Genomic DNA, 5994 nt, shown 5'->3' with positions numbered 1-5994 from the left:
ACTGAACCCACGTGCCACAACTACTGAAGCCCACGTGCCTAGAGCCCGTGCTCCACAACAAGAGAAGTCACCGCAATGAGAAGCCCCTGCACCGCAACAAAGAGTAGCCCCCGCTTGCTGCAACTAGAGAAAGCCCGTGCACAGCAACGAAGACCCAACGCAGCCAAAAGTAAATAAGATTAATTAAAAAATAAATGAAAATAAAAATGGTCTTTAAAAAAAAACACCACCAGGCACTGAATGAATACATGTTGAATAAAGTGAATAAATGGTTAAATAGCATCCCCTTTTCTTAGACATGAAGGAAGGAGTCACTAGGACTAATATTCTTGATAGCAAGGGGTGGAGACAATCTTTTTTTTTGTTTTTTTTCCAGAGAGAGCAGCAACTAGGGTGCATTTATTTCCTCCTGGGCCTGGCAGGCTGGGAGCAGAGTACAGACAAAGGCACTGGGGCATGTGACCTGTTATGGCCTGGAGTTCAGCTGCCTGGGTGGTAACTGGGTGGGTGTGCCAGGATGTGTAGGGACTGGAGTGATCCTCCCAGAACTGAGAGAAGGGCCCTTGGGGTGTGCAAGCAACACAAATGTTGGGCTTGGCACAGATGCAAGAGAGGGGTTATGGAGTAGATGTGAGATGGGTGTGCTGGGGCAGGGTGTGTTGAAGCATGTTGGGCCCTGGCTGTTGACTGAGAATCCGGGTGCCAAGGGCTGGGAGAACAGAAAGGCCTGTGGGTCAGCAGGAGCCATGAAGATGTGACTGCAAACAGGATCAGCCCTGGGGGAGACTGAAGAGTCCAAGGTGACTCCTACAGCGAGGTGATGAGGGGGCAGGTCTGTGACTCCCGTTCAGGAATACATGGTCAGCTGCAGCCACTCCTGGGTGTTCACCTGGGTTTGTCCAGTGCCATCTTTGTCAAGAGATTTGAAGGCACGGAACATCGCATCCAGTCTGACCAGGCAGCTGATGAAGTTGTCAAAATCAGTGTTCCCTCCTTCATCTGAGTAGCGTCGGATGATCATGTTGTAGAGATGCTCATTCAGGCGGAATCCTGCTGCCTCAAAGGCCCCTGGGAGCTCACTGCTGCCAATGGTCCCTGAACAGTCAATGTCAAACTGTTTGTATATGGCCTGCCACTTTTTGATGTTGTTCCACAAGTACGTGAATTCCTTGAAGCCCAGCTTGCCGGTCGTGTCACTCCATAACGGCCACCATGCTGCGACATGTGTCAATGCCAAAACCATCAGTCTTCAGATCAGGATGTCGGGTCACGACTTTGTTGAGAATGTTCACGAATTCTGTGGCACTGACCTCCACGTCCTCTCCAGCCAGCTGGGCATAGAGCCTCCGGAACTGCCGGGCCTTCTCACTCTCATTGGCCTGGATGTTGGAGTATTGGGTGCGAGGGGGCGGGGGCTCTGGGTTGTACTGCGCAGACGCCTCACCCATTCTGTTCTTACCGGACAAGCCTCTTCCTCCAGGCCCCGAGACAATCTTTTTTAACTGGTGATAAAGAAGGTGATGAAGAGTGCAGGTGTGGGCAGAGAAACTGGTGGTCCAGTTATGATCAAATCCACCAGAATTCACATAAAAGCTATACCAGAATTTTCACTCTTAAAGACAAAGAAAGAAAGGCAACAGTCAATATTTCCTTTAGAAATACACACTAAAAGTGATGTGACTAAGTATTTCTAAAGCTCAGTGACTAATGATGGATATGGTACTTCTTTTATACTTTTCTTTCAAGAGATAACACCCAGACAAACATAGAATAACCAGCTTTGTCTTCTAGCATTTCTCTGATAGGTGGAAACTTTCTAAAATAAATACAGGTGCACTATTTTTTCAAATGTAAGTGCGATCAGGTCTGGGAAAAAAGTGTTTCTTCCACTTGTGTCTTTTTTTCCCTTTGGGATTAAAAAATTTTTTTTCAGTGTTTTCCCTTTGACATAGCCTGTGAGGAAACAAAATTGCATAGCTTTTTTTAAAAAATAAATTTATTTATTTAATTTATTTATTTTTGGCTGTGTTGGATCTTCGTTGCTGCGCACGGGCTTTCTCTAGTTGTGGCGAGCAGGGGCTACTCTTTGTTGCGGTGTGCGGGCTTCTCATTGCGGTGGCTTCTCTAGTTGTGGAGCACGGGCTCTAGGCACACAGGCTTCAGTAGTTGTGGCACACGGGCTCGTTAGTTGTGGCTCACAGGCTCTAGAGCACAGGCTCAGTAGTTGTGGCGCACGGGCTTCGTTGCTCCGCGGCATGTGGGATCTTCCTAGACCAGGGATCGAACTTGTGTCCCCTGCATTGGCAGGTGGATTCTTAACCACTGCACCACCAGGGAAGCCCCAAAATTGCATAGCTTTTTGCCAAAAAAAAAATCATAATTCTTGCAGCTTCGTCATTATATTTGTACCTCCTTATAATTAAGATGAGGTTTGTAAAAAACATTTTTATTCCTTTAATGATACTATAGAGTCTATGTTATTCCTTCTGCTCTTTCTCATCTGCTTATCTGCTTTTTCGGAACAGTAGGCACTTTTACACGTCAGTAGTTTCCAGGTTACTGAGATCTTTAGACAGCTCTCTCTAACTGCGTCACTCCCCGTTCCTCACCACCTCATTATATTTTCAACTGTCAGTGAACTCTGGGGCAGGAATCAGGTCTGCCACCCCAGGACACAGAACAGGCCCTAGGGCCTCAGATTTCCCACTTCTTGAAGAGACAGAACCCCTGTTTTTTTTTATGGGGACTGTACAGGTTGGTTGCTAACTCCTTCATTCTCTCGAAACAGATTTGAGATTCTTAGAGGAAAGGTCTGAGTGAGGAAAATCCAACGTGGTTTTGAGTCGGAGGTCAGTTGGCCTTGTAGGAGCCCCCAGGGTGGGTCCTCGCAAAGCTGGATAAGAGGCAGATTCAGCCATCCCAAAGAAATGGGTCCCTCTGACCATCGTTCCCTAAAGCCAAAATCTTACGGAGTAGATGTGTTAATGTTTTGGGTTAGGTCCCTTTGGCTGTGTTTTAAAAGAGGATGCTTGGTGGTTCCTCATATTATCACAATGACATCAAATCATGTGTTTCTGTGTTTGGACATCAGGGTACTTCCTATTCCTGGCTCAGTGGGTTTAGAGGTATGTGTCATGTGCCTAAGCATAAGAGCCTCTCTGGGGAATCCCTTCGTCTCCTGTTGCTACAGGTGAGTGTGTCCAAGCATTTAGAAATAGGGCGTCCTCACAGCTTAAGTGCATGTGAGGAAAACATAGATAGAACTCAAGCCAAGTAGCATGGTTTACTGGCTTGCATTGAGTTGGCAGTAGAGACTCTCATGACCCAGGAGACGTGCTTCAGACAAGGACAGAGTCTTGCATCTGGGTGTAGCCCCTCAGGGCAGTTCACAGCTCCAGACTTGAAGTCAAAGGGAGCCTCTGTGGTTGAATGGATGCAGTGGACGGTCTGATGTTAGTCAAAGCCATATGAACTGTGGTTCAGTCCTCCGTGCACCTGGGCCTGGTAGGCAACAAGGCAGGAGGCCTGGGGGTTTAAGGGCAAGAGATCCAGTTCCCATATTCATAAGAGCCTCAAATTTGGACTTCTGCACTACCTGCAAATGAGGTTATGAATTCAGACACAAAGCTGTAGTTACAGGAGGGAAAGAAGACAGTATTCATCATATAATTTTAATTTTAAATACACAAACATTAAAACTTACTATGACTTAAAATCTTATTTAGCCATTGTTCATTTTTTAAATATCCTAGGAGCCTCAAAGATAGAATTAACCTGCCTTCGCTCTGCTTTCTTGCTCTTACTAACAGGGGCTGTTAGTAAGTAAGTGTTGACTGAATAACTAGGAGGCAGGGAGTCTGAATAATACACGATTATGGACAGTTTACCAAGAGAAACAGTTCTACACCCTTTTCCTGGCAGTCATATATCTCCTGTTCGCCCCCCGAGAATGTACTGCTTCCAAGGGAACACAGCCAGCTGCTACCACCCCTGCCAGGGCTGCCAGAGCTGCAGTGAGCTCCACACAGAGCCCAACAGCTCTAGCACAAGACTCAGCTTCCTCCCAACCCCGGTTGCTCCTCGAATGGCTCCACCCATCTGCTGAGCACCTTGGGTGGTGGGGAGACCAAGATATATCTGGAAGAGGGCACGTGAAAAGAGACATAATGATAGTGCAGGTTTCTCCCACTGCACGAGGGGAAACAAATCTCGTGATGATTTATAGCTCCTGTTTTGCTGCAGAGCTGAGCTCTCGCTGCCCCGCAAAGCCTTTGGGATGAAAGACGACACTAACGCTCATTTCTCCCTTGGCTGTTCACACATAGTCAGTCGTTAAAGCCACACCTGAAGCCTTTCATCCAGAAATACGTTTAGGTTAATGAATTCAGAGTATCAGTATAATCCTCCACAGAGCTTTGGTATTCAGGCTCTTTCAGTTAAACAGCGTAAGGCCCAGGACATCAAGAATCACCAGTCAAGATAGACGAACCAGCAGCAATATCCATGGGGTGATAGGAATGATCATCTCTTTTCAGTTCGATCCAACAAATATTTATCTAGGCTTACTCTGTACAAGCACTGCCAGGTCACAGGAGGAGAGAGAATTCGCTTCTTGTCCTCAGAGACACTGGGAGCAGTTTGGTGTCACTCACACTTCAGGCTTTGGAGTCCGATAGGCCAGTGTGCAAAAGTGCTTGGCAGAGAAACTGTCACATACAGGATCTGAGGAAAGGGTGTGGTTTCTTTTCTTTTTTTGCCAGAAGCTTTGCTCTCACCAGCCCTGTCAAGGACTGGCCTCCTGCCCCTGAGTCCCGATTCTTGGCTGGGCCCCTGCACTGTGTTGCCAGAGCTGGTGGAAGCCAGGCACCTTGTTGGCCCTCTGCTCAAGTCTGCTCCTTATAACTAGACACCATGTTCCTTGGGCTCTCCAGGATGCTTATCTGTGGCCAAAGCTGAACCTCCTTGATGCGGCCTGCCTGAATTTCTGGGATCCATCCCTGACCCGGCCTGTCATGAGACCAACTACATCTAGGCTATGTCAATTTTACTACTGAAAAACCTCTGATGCCCCAGCTCCAGGCAAATCAGTTTTCTTAAACCTCACCTTTGGTCATATCATACCTGTTCAGAAACTCTCAGTGACTCCCCATGACCTCTAAATTAAGATGAAATCTCAGCCTGAGGGTCTCGGTTTGGCATAATCTAGCCTAGCCCACCTCTTTAGTCTCATCTTTCTTCCCACCTGTGTGTAACATACCAGCCTTAGTGGCTCCACTCTTAGGGGACTAATTGCTTTGCTTGAGTATGTTCTGATCCTTCCTTCCTGTGTCCTTTGCCCTTGCTAGACTTTGATGGGATTTCAACATAGGAAGATAGAGGGAGATGGAGGAAGATGGCTAAAGGGGGCAATAGGAACATAGATAGCATAGATCTGGAAGTGTATGGAGACCAGAGAGGAGATATGTTTGGTTACTGGATATTGGGCACTTAGAATCCCAGAATTATAGCCCTTAAAGAGGAAACTTAACGTATCATCTGGTCTACCCCTGGCCTTCATGCTGGAGAAATATTTTTGTTCTTATTCTATATATTAGACCACAAAAGCTCAGAGAGGTTAAAATGACATAAATGGAGGTAGGGAGAGAAATGTTTAGGCAGACAAATTGAGGGCATCCTATAGAAGCCTTTGATGCCAGGTCAAACAACTTGTACTAAATTCAGTCAATGATGGGGACTACTGACATCTTTCACTGGGGTAGTGACGTGATTAAAGCTCTGTGAGGGGCAGTGTTTCCAGACTGTGGGATATGATCCATTAGTGGCTCACAAATTCAATTTTGTGGGTCTCACGATAAAAAAAATATCAGAGTGCAGTATTGTTTTGTGTGTTTTGTATGTGTGTACTGGGTTGTGAGGTAAAAAGAAAATATATATATATATTTTTTTAAATTAATTAATTTATTTATTATTTTTGGCTGCATTGGGTCTTTGTTG

At 46.2% G+C, this 5994-nt stretch overlaps 1 pseudogene; it reads right to left on the bottom strand.

Moving 5' to 3' along the window:
* Positions 1-613: 613 nt before the first annotated feature.
* On the bottom strand, positions 614-1448 carry LOC115852316 (calpain small subunit 1 pseudogene; annotated as a pseudogene).
* Positions 1449-5994: the final 4546 nt, after the last annotated feature.

This window comes from Globicephala melas, chromosome 2 (genome assembly GCF_963455315.2).
Source record: "Globicephala melas chromosome 2, mGloMel1.2, whole genome shotgun sequence".
In the NCBI taxonomy this organism is placed as follows: domain Eukaryota; kingdom Metazoa; phylum Chordata; class Mammalia; order Artiodactyla; family Delphinidae; genus Globicephala; species Globicephala melas.
Note: the sequence above shows the minus strand (reverse complement) of the source record. Positions and strands in the feature narration are given on the sequence as shown.